The sequence below is a fragment of the Tinamus guttatus genome, unplaced genomic scaffold (assembly GCF_059628265.1).
Source record: "Tinamus guttatus ecotype Peru unplaced genomic scaffold, ASM5962826v1 Tinamus_guttatus_pri_ptg000125l, whole genome shotgun sequence".
Taxonomy (NCBI): Eukaryota; Metazoa; Chordata; class Aves; order Tinamiformes; family Tinamidae; genus Tinamus; species Tinamus guttatus.
The window spans coordinates 6,066,224-6,082,283 of record NW_028288659.1 but is presented as its reverse complement, the minus strand read 5'-3'; the positions used below and the strand labels follow the sequence as shown (position 1 = coordinate 6,082,283).

Below are 16,060 nucleotides of genomic sequence, written 5' to 3'. Positions count from 1 at the left end.
GTAAAAAATGTTACCATAGCCTCTTGAGGTTTGCTTGCATATAAAATCATTGTATACTTGTAAATATCTGTAAAATGTTGACTGTTGTAGAAAAAAAGAAATTTGTCATTGTCACTATTGACAGAATAATTCAGAAGAGACTTTTCTCTCTGTCCCTCTGTCTTCACTTCCTTTCCTCTCTGTTTCCAGAAGAAGGGCTGGATCTGGAGAGTCCACATGTCCCTTCCAAGTCAATGGAAGCAGGGTCTTGATCTCAGAAAAGCCGTGATCTGAACTGTTATTCCATGTGATAGTTGCGTCTTCCATTCTTCTTTAATAGGTGAAACTAGGATTTTTACGAAAACAAGGTTGGGCCACAGGAAAACAACTGTATGGATGCAGATGCTTTGTTGAAGAGTAATTTTCACACAGGCTGTGCAGCTAATTAGTAAGAGTCAATGGGAAGATTCCCCCTGGCTCTTGCCAGCTCTGCTCCAGGTGGCCAGGCTGCCTGGCTGAGCTGGGATTGCCAGCGGTCATTTGGGATGAGTGAGTATTGCCAGGAATTTGGGGTGGGAGTGAGGACCTATCATGGACTCTTGATTCCCACTGGGAGTATTTTTAAGTATTATGTGCTAGGGTGAAGTTCTGACCTCTGCGTAGGTCCACCCAAAGCCAAGTGTTTCAACCAGCCGTGTTCCACTTGGGTCTCGTAAGGAGTTCCAAGCTTTGGTAAGCCCTGCGGTGTCATCCTCTGCCAGTGTCTCAGGTCTGGGCTACAAACTCTCTGTAGAGGTTCCCCTAAGTCCCTCTTGCTGGCTCCAGTCAGCGAGGCTCCATATCCTGAGGATGGGGAAAAGCAATCCTGCTGCTAGCTCAGGGGTGGGAGAAGAAATTTTTTAAAAAAGGGGGGGAATTTGTCTTTAGATGAGAGCTGAATTTAGAAACTTTCAGGCCATGTTTTTGTTGTTGTAATTCTGTGAAATGGGAGCAAAGAGAGAAAATGTGATCCTTCTTGATGTCTGATTTAATGAAAATCTGTCTTGGCAGCGCACACAGCTCATCAGCTGAGTTACAGAAAAGCAGGCTAGTTGCTCTGTTTGTAAATAGAAAAGAAGCTGTCTTAGGGAGATGAAAAACAGCCTGAGCTGATATCAGCCCCTTTTCCTGCTGCACAGAGACGGCGGTGGCAAAGCCCACCAGAGCTCTGGGCAGGAGAAGAGTTAATTTGCACAGGAACAGGAACTCTGAGAGTGTAGCACTGCAGCAGCTGATTTTTATCTGTTTGCCCTTAGCTCTGAAGGAGGCCAGAGGGAAAAAAAAAACACCCTAGTTTGTACCTCGGAAGAGGCTTATTAAATGAAATATTCTACCTGATGACAGTCCCATCCTCCAGGAGGGACGTGTTTCTGCGGTAAATATGCAAAAGCTTTTAGGGTTGCAATTACCTGGCAGACTAGAAGAAAAAAAATACAGGCATTTTGTTGTTATCTGTGATTCTGCATTAGCAGCCTAGGTCCCAAGCTGAAAGACAGAAGGGGCAGCCAATATGGAATATGTGACAGAAAGCAGAAATGAAAGAGAAAAATGGTTCATTCTCCGTGACAAACAAGGAATATTTTTGTGGCAGTCTCTGGGGAGGAAAGGGCTTGATAACATTTGCTTTTTATATTTTAAATTTTATTCCTGCCCAATCTGAAGTTGCAACTTCTTAGGTAATAAGCTCTGCCTGTCTTAATTCCTCTCTTGTTTACCATGCCTGAACTGATGGGAGGATGGAAAGAGGGGCAGTCATTCACCAGAAAAAAAAATATGAAAAGAAAAGAGAAGGAAAAGAAAAAACTTGTCGGGGTGAATTACATCAGCAGGGGGCTGCTGATGAAGCTAAATTCAAGTCATGAAGAAAATTTATATTCCTCTTCATTTTCTGATGGGGAAAAATATGGCACAGAATAAAGATGTATTCTGCTCCAAAGAGAAGGAACTTTCACGCTAGGGGAAACATAGACTTTATAAAGATTTCATATGTCTTCCATTTAATTTACACTTACTTTGCTTGCTAGAGTATGAAAGACAAGGGGATGATTCCAAGAAATGGCACATTTGTGCTGAACGTGAAGGAAAAGCTTCCTAAGAGCCATCTGAAGAAGTGACAGAAGGCCTGTCCCCTGCGCATTTAAGGAAGGGCTACACAGAGCACTAGGGAATATAATGTAGAGGTCATTCCTCAACTGAAGGTCCTTTGTGATGGCCTTTTGGGGGCAAACACCCAGATCCTCTCCATGCTTTATATTTTATTAACATTACTCTCAAGAATGTGGTGTCCACATCCTTTCAAGTGGGGAAGGTTCTATGGGCTACTGTTAATTCTCAGAGCAATATAAGACATTTACTGTTCCTGGAGGAGGTAGACATACTTTTCTTCTCTCCGAAGTGGAAGACAGAGGTGACTTTAAACCAACTCTGTGTTGTTTCTTGACAAGAATCTGCACAAGCTAGAAGAGTCCCAGGGATGTTGTGTCTCTTGCTTGCAGATTTCTTGCCATTGCTGCAGATTTCTTGCCATTGCAGACAGGCTCTGAAGTTAGGCAGAGGGGAGGGAGAACTTGCACTGCTCCTTGCAGTGTCCCTACAGTGCAGGAACAGCTCAGGTGCCAGCACTGAGTGCTCCAACATCAGGAGTATTTGCGCCATATGAGGAATGCTGCTATCGGGCCAAGCCAGTCCTCTCTGGAAGGATCACAGTGTTGTTGAGGCGGCAGGGGAAAAGACAAGGTATTGGAAAAGGTTGGCAAAACTTCTTTAGTCTAGCAAAACTTGTCTGCCTTCTCTCTCAGAGGACATGCACTCCCCCGGGCTAGATCTGCTGCCCTAACTGATGCTCTGGAGGCTCCTCTCCCTCTCTCCCAACTGCAGAAGGACCCGAGAGAGCCAGGCCATGTGAGGCTGACGTGAGCTGCCACCCGATGGGAATGGGCCCCTGCTCAGAGCGCAGCGCTGTCCTCTCGGCAGGCAGGAGCCCGGCAGAGGAGCGCCAGCCAGGGCTGCCACAGGGGCGTCTGAGGGGCTGGGGCCGGCTGCACCGCGGCCCTGTACTGACCCAAGTGGGGACAGAGGACCCCAGAGCCATGCGCAGACTGATAATTTGCCCTGCTGCGGCTGGAGGCAGCAGGAGGACGATCCTGGGCTTCCCCGGGGCCAGAGGGCCTTAGTGTGAGAGGTTCCCAGGTCCTTCTGGAAGAAAATCCCAATGAAGGGCAATCTGCAAGCCAGTAGATCTGCAAAGAGACAGGAGAACGCGGGTAACAGGTAGGAGGATCCTGTTGCTTACCTTGCCAGCCCAAGCAGAGCATCCTCACGCCCAACACCTGATGGCTGGGTAGCTCAGAAGCAACCGCTCCTGTGTAACTCTCCTCCTCCTCCTCCCTGCCAGTTGCGGGGGGACCACTCAGGGACTATCCCACTCGCTGCTAATTTCGTCTTCAGCTTCTTGCATCTCCCCTCCAGCTAAGTCAGAGATTTTGTCAGTGCTGTGGTCAGGGTTGTCATCAAAAAAGTGGGCGTATTGTGAAGAGGATCGGCCTCCTTCCTCCCACACATCTGCAGTCTGTAAACGTGCTGTGGTGAGAAACTTGCCTGTTTCGGGCCTGTTGGTCAGGACTGCGTTGTGTCGTGGTCTCACCTTGTGTGTATGAAACCTGGCCAGGTGCTAGTAGCATTCCTCGGTGCAAGGGACAGTGTTCCCTGCCTGCTTCCCAACACCGAGCATCTTCTTGTCACATATCACCTGCTTAGCGTGGTCAGTGACCCTTCAGAGAGCTAAGTGGTGACTCGGTCACAGTCTGTAGGTACCTGTTTGGAGAACAGGCTTTCCTAAAGGAGCTGCTGTGCGCAGCCTGCAGCGCAGAAAGAGCCAGCGGCTCTGAGTTTTTAACCAGGGACATTTAGGCTGGAAGTGGAGCCCTGTTAGCAGTGCAAGAGATCAAAAAAAATGCATTACAGGGTATCTTCATGAAGTGATTTTCCACCCCTAAAATGTGCTGCAGTTTGTAAAGGAGATGATTCAGGTGTGCTCCGTGACCTCCTTTGGGCAGGATGTCAGACATATGAATGACCACAAAAATCCCTTCTGGGATTATAATCCATGTGTGGACATCTTCCAGGGAAAACCTGCATCTTGAGAAACGCAGTGACCCGGCTACCACAGGTGCCCCCATCCGTCAGAGTCAGCATTCACACCCTGGTGTGGAAGAGTGGCTTGGACTCTATGGGAGATGGGGTTTTCTGGATGCCGTGTAGAGCCACAGTCCCCACTTCTGAGGACCTCACGGGTTCCATATTATGCATCTGAAGCACCGGCATGGTCAGAGGTGCAGAGGTCCTCTTTGGGGCACTGCAACTATGTGGCCTTAATCCCCTTGTTTTCTCTTCGCGGCTCAGCTGAGGCAGCTGCTGTGTTTCCCTCCAGAGATGTCTGCATTTCACTATTAATGAGACAAAGTCTTTGAGAATTTTCAAAGTACTGCAAATATAAAATAACGTCTGTCACCTCTGGACTACTGAAAGATAGTTTGATGCCTTCTTTTCAAAAATACCGGGTATGTGCAGTGCCTGACCGTGGGTTAAGATGTCTGCTTTGTAGGTAAGCGGTCTTTGCTGAAATGTTTGCATAAGAGAGAATGAAGTTGAGCATCACTTTGGGGAGGTGTTTATCTTTATTGGCCTAGTTTCCAATACTGCAAGAATATAAGCAGGCATAAAGTGCTGTCCACGTTGTCAGCTGTCCAGGATCCCTTCCACAGTAGGTAGGGAGGCCGTGCACAGATCTCCTTTAAAACTGGCTGTACGTGCTAAGCCAGTGCTGATGCTGAAGCACAGAGGGGCCAGAGCTGGAGATGTCATCTTGCTGCCCGCGGACATCGTGTCTTGGCAAGTGTCTGTCCTCTGGTAGCGCTCCCAGGGAGCCAGAGCAAGGTAGATGCCCGAGCAGCACCCTGACGTCCTCCTCGTCGCGTGACTCAGAGCACACGTCATTCTTTCCAGAAGCGCCCTTTAATTTAGGTGGTAGTAATGGGAACAGGGATAGGCTTCTTAGTCTACTCAGTAAATTGGCATCTGTTAAGCTCCTTGTATAGCAGTGTTAATGCAATTCAATTCCTAAAGCTTTTGCCATTCTGGGCTGCCATGATTCTTTGCAAAAACACCTCTATCTTACACTTAACTGCTTTAGCAGTTGCAGGACCCCCACTGCTCTGCCAGTCCCTTTCAGCTCAGTCAGCAGCGTTTGCAGCTTTTTCCTTAGAGACACAGGTAACTGGATGGTTTAGGAGGAAATTTCCCTCTTGAGACTGGTGTGAAACCACCGAGTTCATCCCCAAAGCCTGGGCTCACGCTGGGACCCCTGCGTGCAGACACTCGCCTTGTTGCCCTCTCCTTGTCTCGGCTGAACAACGTGTTCCACAGGCTTCAGAAAAAAACTGCAGCTGCAGGCACAGAGTTGCGGTTGTGCCGTGCTCCTCCGCGATAGGCATCTGCACAGTCCCGCCGACTGACCTCTCCCAGCCAACCTCCAGGCCCGCTGGTGTTCAGACAAGGGCTTGAACAGAGAGTTCCCTTCTTCCTCCTAGCTTCTTACTCAGTTTCAATGATTTATGACTGAAGCATGACAGGGCTGTGCATTAGAAGCATCTGACAGCCCGTAGAGACTCATGCTTTTTCCACAGTAGTTTCACTGAGCGGTGATCACGCCTGTTAGGGCTTCAGCCTTGCAGAACAGGCAGCGCAGTGTAGAAGGCTTTGCGGAGGAGAGCAGTCTCCAAACTGTAGTTTCCAACTGCTTTTTTAAGCAGCTCTCCATTTCTTTCCAAAGGACACTGGAGTTCACAGTTGGTTTTCCAGAACCAAAATTCATCAGATTTTTTTTTTTTCTTTGCAAAGCCAGTACCAGGATTAATTGAATCTCAGTTTTGTTGTATCCAGACCATCAAGTTTCGGAATGGAATAGACATTTGACTGAAAGCTCTTGACTTCATCCCATCTCTGTGGCAGTCGGGCCGGGTTGGGTTTTAGTTTACAAGACCATAGGTAGCATAGGTAGCTCCTGCCCAAGTTCCTCTAGGTGTAAACCACGCAGAGCAGTCGTAGTAAACGGGTAATGTGCCCACAGTGCATCGGACAGAAGATACATGCAGTGTGCGTGGTAAAATGCCTCCCTTTCTGGGGCTCTAATTTGAGATGGGAAAACCTAACTCATTCTTCAAAACCAAGTATCACTGCTTTTTTTTTTTTTTTTTTTTTTTTCCTTCTTAAGGCTTATTCACAAGTTCCTAGTTTGTTTTACTGAGCAGGGACCCTCCAGCTCCTTCCGTATCCATCAGAGAAAACAACGATCCCCTCTCTCTGTAAAGGCTGTCACAGGAGAGGGGAGTTATTTGTCTGTTTTATTTGCAGCTCCTTCTGCCCCCACTCCCCTCTCCACAGTGCTGGCCTGTAGAGCAAAGGCAAGGCACTGACAGTAATTACTCATGCAGACCTTGGCTTTACCTTGGTGCCTGGAACGGAAGGAACCTGCGTGTCCGTAGAGAGGGCCCAAAACCATTGGGGATGCTGTTGATCCGAGACGAGCACGCGCAAGGCAGCCAGGAGCAAAGGAGATGCTCAGGGCCAGGCTTGCTCACAGCTGACATTGCCCTGCATGGGACAGGGGGCTCTTCCTTCTGGAGCATCTGCCCTTTTCAAGCCCTCTGCAATATTTCAGTGAGATAAAACCCCACGGATACGGGAGGAATGGTTGGCAAAGTCCCATTATGCACAAGATAGAAAAATAAAAATTAAATATAAATCACATGAAAAGATTTTTAGCCTCCACGCTCACCATTAATTGTTGGAACAATCAGAGACCCTAAGAGCTAACCCTAACAGATGGCTTTAGGCCATCTGTTAACCATACCCCGTCTTCCCTGCATTTTTTTCCCTTATTCATCATTGTTAGGGATATTTGCATTAAAAAGAATGTTTGTTTCTTAAGAGTTCCTAATTTCCAGCTGTTTATCTTCACTGCCTGAAGTTATAATCCCCCGTTAGCAGCAGATAGGGAAGGGGGTAGGATTGCCAGTGCGACGGCGACAAGTGGAGGATTATGGCTTCAGGTGGGGGGATAAGCATCAGGAGCAGATGAACTTCTAAACAAAGATTCCTCTTTTATGAAAACGGCACTCGTACAAAAGAAGCAGCAAAACACACACAAAAAAGAAGGTAAATGCAAATTCGCTTCTAAAAAAAGGAGTGTTTTCCCCGAGCTGCCGCGGCTGTTTATGTGTGCCAGGGATCCTGCGCCGCGGGAAGGGAAAGGACAGGCAGCCCCTTCCCGCATGGGCAGCTCCTCCTGCCGCCCTCGCGCCCGCGCGCGGCCCGCACGCTGCGAGACGGGGCCTCCCCGCAGGCCACGAGGGCGCCGCGACGGCACGGCCAGGCCCGGGAGGTTGTCTCCCCACATAGAAATTAGCCAACACAGGTGTTCTGGGCTTTCGGGCATTTTTTCTTTTCCTGCTAGTGCCTCTCTTAGTGTCACCCAAACAAGCCTGCCACAGGATTTCCTGCCTTCTATTTTTCTTCCTTCAAGCTTTTATAAGCACAGTAAGTCCCTTTTAGGCTGCAGCCCAAAGAAGTGATGTGAGGAATCAAGGTCACCCTCCTGTTTACTGTGCTGGGGCAGGTCTGCGGCCGCTACCACGACTAGCTGGCTTTACTCAGAAGGAGTTATTTACCTGAGAGAAATCAACCCCCTCCTCTTGCGGCTCTCGGCCGCGGCCCTCGAGACACCTTCTGTGCAGCAGATGAGGCACATCCCGTCTTTGGGTAAAGACACCCGTGCCCACACCAGGGGCTGGGACGAGCTCGTCCTGTGGCGGTTGCTTCCGCAGGGGCGGCCCTGCGCGACAGGGCAGGCAGAGCAAGGACGCTCTGCAAGAGGAGCGACTTTCCCGCCGTTACGTGGGAGACGCGGGGTCTGGTGGCTGCTCCGAGCTCCGACTTCCGCGGCTCGGAGCTCACATCCCTTTCCCCGCGTGCGGAGGAAGCGGCGGTGGCGAAGGGCGCTCTCTCGCGCGCGCTCCCGTCCAGCCACCGCGGCTCGCGGCAGGGGGAGCGCGGTAACCCACGGGCACCCGGGCACCCAGCAGTAGCACTGCTGTTTGCAGAGGATTTCAGGGGTGCTTCGCGCACGCACCGAGTGTCTAAATCCTGTCAGGTTGCAGGAGATTTCACCGTAACACGGTGGAAACTGGTTGCATCCATCTGTGCCTTCATCGCGTGCACAAACGCTCGGCCCCTGCGCAGTGGGACATAAAGCTGTGTTAAATGGATGAGCGTGTTAAATGGATGAGCGTTTTCTGGTTGGGAGGAACTTCCACTCTGCGGCTGATCGGCAGTGGCGCGCTGCTAGGAGAGGGACTGACGTTGCTTCGTAAACTAGTGAGTCATTATGAGAAGAGAGAAATGACGCGAAGATACTATGATTGATACGGATTGCCCGGCTTCACACTCACGAACACCGCGATTTCAGTGCCTCGAGTTTCTGCCTTAACTTCCCTGGCCAGTTGCTGAACCTGCCATGCTTCAAGTTAACGAGAGCTAGTGCAGCAGCCCGTTCTGCAGCCAGAGCAGGATAGCTGCTGCCTTCTCCAGGTCAAGGCACGGAAAACAGGTAACCCTCAATCAGCTGAGAGCTGATGCGTCGCTGGAAAAACACTAATCTGGCGGCCAGGCTTAAGCTGAGTTAGAGCCACAGCTGTTACCCATATAAGTAGGAAGGTTAAGAAAAACTCTTTTTCTTTTCAGGACAGGTTATTCTGCAGTGCTTACAATGAAGAAAAAAAAAAAGAAAAATAAAAACAAGAGATGTGTGCATGTTTATGCCCTGGGAAACTTTCAGTTCTTAGAGGAATAAATAAAAGGGAAGTGTCTAGGGAACTAGAAAGGGGACATGGCAGAGCAGAAATGCTCTTACAGGCTGTGGTTACCTGGAAGTCACCATTCCCCAAGTAAGGAGAGATGTGGGAGGAAAGAAGATGAGATTTCACCCTTCGTACTATCTGGAGACTTCAGAAACAGAGATAGCAGATTTCCAAACAGGGCAGCATGCGCTTCAAGCGCCTCCCGCGACAGGCTGGGAAATACACGGGCAGTCTCTGGCAGGTAGCCCGACCTCTGCCTGCGCCTTGCACGAGGACGGAGGTGATCGCGGTCATCGCTTTACGTGTGCACACACAAGTTACTCTGTGCTGACAGTTTGTGCTTCTCCTCTGCTGCAGCTCTGCTGGGTTTCTGCATGGGTACAAGAGATCCTTGGAGCCACTGATTTGCATTGGCCAGGGAGCAGCAAACTTTTATCCCCTGGAAGCCCTAATCTCTGTCTCAAAAGACTCCCGTTCAGACGGTGGAGGCAGGGTAGATACGTGGGATTTGACCTGAATCTGACGGAAGTGAGTGTGAATCAAAACCTCTATGGTTCAGAGAGTTTGCTTAACTCTTTCTTGTTATTTTTCCTTTTGCCAACCACTGCAATTCCTGACTCTGCTTCGAAGCAGAAATGCTAAAGCTCAAGGGCAGTGGCTTAGTGACACATACAGAGCGCTGAAAATTTCATAGGGCCATCTCTGAACTTCTGTATTTACAGAAGGCCTGGGGCAGTTTCAGGTGACTTTGCTAAGTTGTTCAGATCCCAAACTCAGGAAGTCTACTAGCCAAAGCATTTGGAAAACTAAGAGAATTATCGGTTCTAGCAGTTAATTCCTCTGTTTGTATAGAGACAGGCAGTAGTGCTTCAGGCCACAGGAGCGGCAGTGCGGGGTGATCAGCGGGTACCTTATGTTTTAACTGAGATCACACTGTTAGGTTATTTACAGTAATGCTGCTGAGCAATGCTGTCTTTTTCCAGCAGTATTCTCCAGCCTAGCTATAGGTGTCCACTGCCTTCAAAGGTGTCCTTTTCCATTCAAAACTGCAGGCTTGGAAGAAGGTCCAGGGAGGAGGAAGAAGAAGCAGCATTTGATGGCTTAGACAAAATAAATGAAGCTCCCCCCCTGCCTTTTTTGGCTTTACTTGGCAATAGGAGACAGCAAACATGGAGTACTCATCCTAAAGGAAAATGGAGTATTTCAGCGACTATCACAACAAGATTAAGAGGGACAGATGAAATCTGAAAGGTAAACAGATTCAGCTGGGGTTAGCTGAATTTCCTGGTAACTGATGAAATGCTGCCAGCCGATTTCAGCAAGCAAAAAGGGAGCAGCGGTGAAGGCCTGTATTAAAAATAAAGGTTTACCTCAAGCCTGTAGTTGTCAAAAATATATTTCCTGCCCTTGGTAACAACCTAAATTAGCGGACTGGCTTCTGTTTGTGTATAATGTGAAGCGTAGGGCAGCTGTTCCCGCAAGGCCCTTTGGAGGCTCCTGCGATAACCTATCTCCTCTCCACAGATGCGTGATCAAGGAAGGTAAAGGCCGGATCTGACTTCTTGATGTTGATGGTTGTAAAGGGATGCGTTGGCTCCACATGGGCCCCGCTGTAAGCAAGGCCTGAATGCAGCTTGATGCACAAGATGTATGTAATGAGCGAGAGAAAGGAAGGCGGGTTAACTGGGTTGGAAGATAATGTCCTGCGTTTTGAATGGGTTCGTGTTGCTGTCGCTGATGTTACTTTTGGAAAAGAAAAAAGGCTGGAACTGTGGAAATATTCTTTCTCCCTCTGTTTGTTTAGCTCTTGTTCTCAATTTTGTTGCGGTCACAAAGAAATGATAAAACTGGACTGGCACAAAGTTTGGTTTCTCTGTCATTTAGAGGCGGGTTTAGAGTTATGTTTTCAGCCCTTGGCACTTTGATAGGGTCTGTTCCTCATTTTGAAAATGGCAATAAAGGAGCAGCAGAGAATGTATGAAAACACAGTCGTGGGTCTCTTTTGTTTTTTCTTTTTAATTAAATTGTCAGTCATAGTCAGAACTCCGCCTCTCATCCCTATGAATCTCTGAAGCGTGCAATGGGAAGAAAGGAGGTACAAAAGGGAGAAAATACCTATGTGCGTGGCTACTTCGGAAGGTCATAAACACCCACCAGTTTAACTTATTTTAATGTGTGCTTTGGTGTCTATATAAACCTACTGGGAATAAACTAAGCATTCTGTTGGAGTCACAGTTACCTTCCAGTACCTATGATCTAGCAAAAAAAAACGAGCCCAGGCCTTCACTCCCCTCACGAGAGTGAAGGGAAGAGTCTCTGCGGCCGCTTCTCCGCACCAGCTCAGCCAGCGCTGCGGTGCCTGTCCCGGCAGTGAGCCTAGCCTAGCAGGTTTGAGGCATTGCTCAGGCTCTCAAGGGCAGCCAAAACACAGGTGTGAGAGAAGAAGCCCAGAAAATGAGAGGTCACTTCAGATGAAAGCCACGGACGGCAAAGCCTGGGCGCTCCGGAGAGCTGCTCCGTCTGCACAGACTGTCAGCCCGGTTCTGCAGCGTGCCTGCTTGTAGCAGGGCTTTGGAGAGAGTCGTTTCCAGTTCAGGGTGTGTGCTTCTGAGCAGCCCTGCAGCGCTGGCTCCTAGACATATTCATAGCTTTTGCCTTAGCCCCAGGCTAAGGCATTTGCTTACTGCCCTCCCTATGGCATTTTAAGTTGTGCAAGAGTCCTACGTACAGAGTATAGCTGTGGCCCTTAAGTTTTGCAAGGGGGATGTCACAGCTGTCTAGTGACAGGGCAGAAAGAAGAGGGTGCCGCTGGCTTTCTTACAGAAAATATGTCTTTTTTTTCTTTCTCCTGCCTCACTTACACAGGTAAGTCAAATGGTTACTGAGGATAGAGCCACTGGAGCCAGGAAGATAGCAAATGCTCACTTAGCACTTGGTATATCAAATGCCTGGCAAAATAGCCACTTCTGTCATATTTTCCCCCATGTTTTTGCCTCCTGGCTGGTACCTCGTTTGCCTCCAGAGAAGGAACCAAGTTGTTGGGCACCCAGTGTGTTTGCTTTGCATCCCATCGTGTGCCTCCCACCGTGTGCCTTCGAGGTTGCACTTTGTGGCACTATCACGGTTGCAGCCGCCGAGGCTTTTGGTGACCATGTGGCTGGGCACTGGTGGGAGTTTTTGCAGCTACTTGCAGCAGCTGAACCAAGTGTAGCGTGTGTGGTTCTGGCATGTATCTCCTGGGCAAGGTGCTGCACATAGCCCAGGCTCCCTGCCACATGCCCAGGACCCGCTCTGCTGCCCGCAATGGGTAGAAAAGAGGGAGGACTGGGCGGCTCCTACTTAAGGCTCCTCATGAATTTTAGTCACTATGTGAAGATGTGAAGAGCATACAGATCAAACATAAAGTGAAGCCAAAGGCGAAGTGCCCCCACGCAAAAGAAAAACCACTGAATCACTGTCCTGGAGGTGCAGCCATCAGAGGGCAGGGAGAGATCTGGCGTGCAGCGCAGCCGGGCCCTCAGTTGCAGAAGGAAGGTCCTCGGTGACCTGCTGTGCAGTGTTTGTTCAACGCACTAAAACAAAGAACTGAGAGGCAGACGGGGCCCTTGCGGATGTTTCGCGGCGCTTCTCTCTCGGTTCCTGTATTTGTGCCCTCGCCGGTGCGCGTGCGCGCGCTTCTTGCTGCACCACATGCAGCGAGTCACTGCGCTCTGCTCTTGGATGCCTTCGCGTTTGCTTCTCTCGCCTCTCTGCTGGGGCGCTCTCTCGCTCTCGAGCAACTGTTTTTATAATTTGGCAGCTACGTCGAATAATGTGAAGTCAAACAGTTGCTGTCTTTTTATTTATTTATTCTTTTTAACTCTCCGTCCTTCAGGGCGAGCTCCGAGTAATGACATTATTCCCACCCCTCCACCCTGACCTCAGTCTTTTTCTATCCATTTAGCAAATACTGCAGTTTGCTCTGCTTTTAATGGGTGGGAATCAATGTGGCTTTTAAAAATTGGATTCTCTCTGCCTGCACAGACAAAATCAATGGTGTTATTGAGCATGTGCAGAGCGCTGTGAACGGGAGCGAGCGGGCAGAGTTTGCCGGTGCCGTGAGGAAGGGGCAAAGCGAGTAACTCACATGGAGAGGTTCATTCGCTGTTTCTCTGTAATTTTGGTAAGGGTGCATGAGCATCATGTTACTTTTTAGGGAGTAGAGTCTAGGGAAAACTCTTTATTAGTGGGTTGTTTCCTTACTTTTTTAATGCTGGTTGACTTGGTGGTCTGAAAATAGGCTAAAAACAGAGTTTGAGTGTTGATAAGAGGTCTGAGGATCCCATGGAAGCCTGTTTCAGTCTGATGCGACTCCAAAGCTGTTTGCATCCCACCTTCATCCTCACTGAGCCCTGCTCGGGGACTTTTGGTCTCGAGGAGGAAGTTTCAGAGGCAGGTATCGCTTCAGGGATGAGTTTTACTTTGTTCAGGCTAAGTGTTTGCGGGCAAACAAATGGGCTGGGGGAATTTTATACGCCTCTGTTTATCTTCTGTGGAGGAGTGAGTTTACTAACGCTGAGCTGTCATGGGAGGCTCTACTGGCAGAACTGTCCATGGCCTTGGGAGAAGCAGAGAAGGACAGACTATGGAGGGATGGCTTATTTATTTATTTATTATTCTTACTTATTCAGGGATATTATTCAGTTTTAATATGAGCAGGATCTTGCTATATGTGGGGGAGGAATGGACTTCTTCAGCACGTTCTCTTGGCGTCATCAGTGGAGAACGCTTGAATTCAGTGGATTTTACCCTGGTGGAAGACCTGGGTGGGCACTGCCTTCTGCTTATCCTCCAATTAGGTTCACCAGATGTGGCATGGGTGCTCTCTGCGGTACGGGGACATGCCGTAAGCCCCAGGCCACGAGGCTGTGGGAAAGATAACATGCAGAATATTTTCAGTTGAGATTTAGATGAGGCGTATGTATGGGGCCCCATGAGTAACCTTGAACCTACTGGTCCCAAGAGCCTGCCTGCCACTGCCACAGACCGTGCTGGCAGGACACGCCATGCACGAAAAGGAAGTTCGGAGTTCATTTCTTGTGAGTCGTGACTTTTGCAGTATTAAACACAAAGGCAACGTGTACATTTGTCCTCTAGGAATTAGGCAATGCTATCAGTCCTGCTAGACAGGGCACCAGCAACCTTCCGAGCGCAGCCAGTTGCAGACGCGACTAATGTGGGTCAGCCTCAAACCAGTGACTTCAGTTTTACATGAAAGACTCCAGAACCTCTTATCAACCTGCAGGGCCATTCAGTCATTTCACATAAATGCACATGCCAACACTTGCTTGGAACACGGAGCTGTTAGGAATGCAGTGAGTTGAGTATTTCGAATGGGAGCAGAAATTTCAGAGACTTTCTGCTGTTCCAGTTGGCGGAGAAGCTCTGGGGCCTTTGAGGGAAGAGGTGGCAGGATGGGGAGCTCTCCTCCAGGGACTGCTGCACCCGGAGAGATGCTTTTTCTGTGTCCTACACTTCTCATGGCCTAACAGGGAGAATTTTAACATGTTGTCTGCTCTAAAGATGGAATGCCAATGAGCGGACAGAAATGGTTGTGTTTATGATGGTTTCAAGCCTCAGTGGCCAAGAGGAAAACAGGAGCTGCTCTTTTAGTTTTGTGCTTGTAAGTGGTCTGGACAAATGAGGTGTTTTCTGAGTCCTGCATTTGGTAGTTTCAAATGTACTTATGGACAGTAGCTATGAAGGATACAGGAATGATTTCTTAGTACACTGCTCAGTATCTGTATGGGTGGCAGCACCGGTGGCCTCACAATGTGGATGCACAGTTTTATCCATGCAAAAAAACTTGTGATCGTCAAATATCCTGTAAGAGAAGCTGAATATGGTTTTTTTTTTTTTTTGGCTCTTTACTTTCCACAAATAACAATGGTCCCACTCTATTCCTTTCAAGTCTTGACACGGCTAGGTTTTTCAGCAATTTGCAAATCAGTGTAAGAAGCTTCTGTTGGCTAAAATGAGTTCAGCAAAAAGTCCAGTCAAACATCCATTTAGTAACCACGTAATTTTCATGCATACTGTAATTTTTAATCAATACATGTTTTCATATGTGCTGCTGTGATTATTAGAGTTCTGAGGAGACAGAGAGGGAAAAAAAAAAAAAAAAAAAAAAAACAGGTTTACCCAGGATAGGCTTTTTCCTCTTGCTTTAGGGGCTCCCGGGGATGGGAAAGTCATTTCTTGGGGAGATGTTGTTTAACACCGAAGGGAGGAAGCTTCTTGCGCGGCTTTGCTGCGGCTGCAGCGAGCTCTGCTCGACCTCTGCGTGAGGTTCGATGGGGATCCCAGTGTCTAAATACGAGTACTGCCAACTCCAGGTGGGCCGACCCTTCCCTGCCTCCCCAGTTAGTCATGAGGACATAACAGTGAGATTGTTTATAAAAAATAATAACAGATTCTTTTTTTCAGGGGGAGCAAGGGGGTGTTGCAGTTTATACTGTAAAGATTTTGGTTGACGCCTTAAAGATTCTAAAGATTCTAAAGACTAGAAATTTAATTTAATTAATTAGAGGCTTAGTCTAAGAATTTTCCTTCCTTTTTAAAATTTCTATCATCACATGAATCCAGAGCTGAGATTTTTTTTTAATCAATGACTGAAACAGCCATCAGATAATAATGATAATTGGACTATCCCGGCTTGTTTTGATGTGGTTAAGTGATCTAAAGGATCTATCTAAGGCTAACTGGGACATGATTTGCCTCCACAATTGCCCTGCTCCAAATGTGCTAGTAAAGAAAAACCTTTTTCCCCTTCTAATAGAAAACGTGCTGCTGTGACGTTTTTGTGCTGGGCTTTGCCATTACATTTTTGGTGGCTGAAAAAATCAAGCCTGTTTTACTTTATGTGTATTTTCTTTTTCCAGAAAGAAAAGAAAGCCTGGTCCTATAATAACTCCCAGTCAGCCTGCTTAAACATTCTTTTTATTATTATTATTATTATTATTTCCTCCAGTGAAATAAAAATAATAAGCTGAAATATGAAATGGAATTGTTGCTCCTCAGCTTTCCAAAGCAGTTGGGGAGAATAGGCTACTTACTTACTGAATTTTAAAAATTGGCCAGTGTGTTTG

At 48.1% G+C, this 16,060-nt stretch overlaps 1 protein-coding gene across 4 annotated transcripts in view; it reads left to right on the top strand.

Moving 5' to 3' along the window:
* HIPK2 (homeodomain interacting protein kinase 2) overlaps positions 1-16,060 on the top strand; it is a 117,846-nt gene that overhangs the window by 38,968 nt on the left and 62,818 nt on the right. The gene's annotated exons all lie outside the window — the stretch shown is intronic.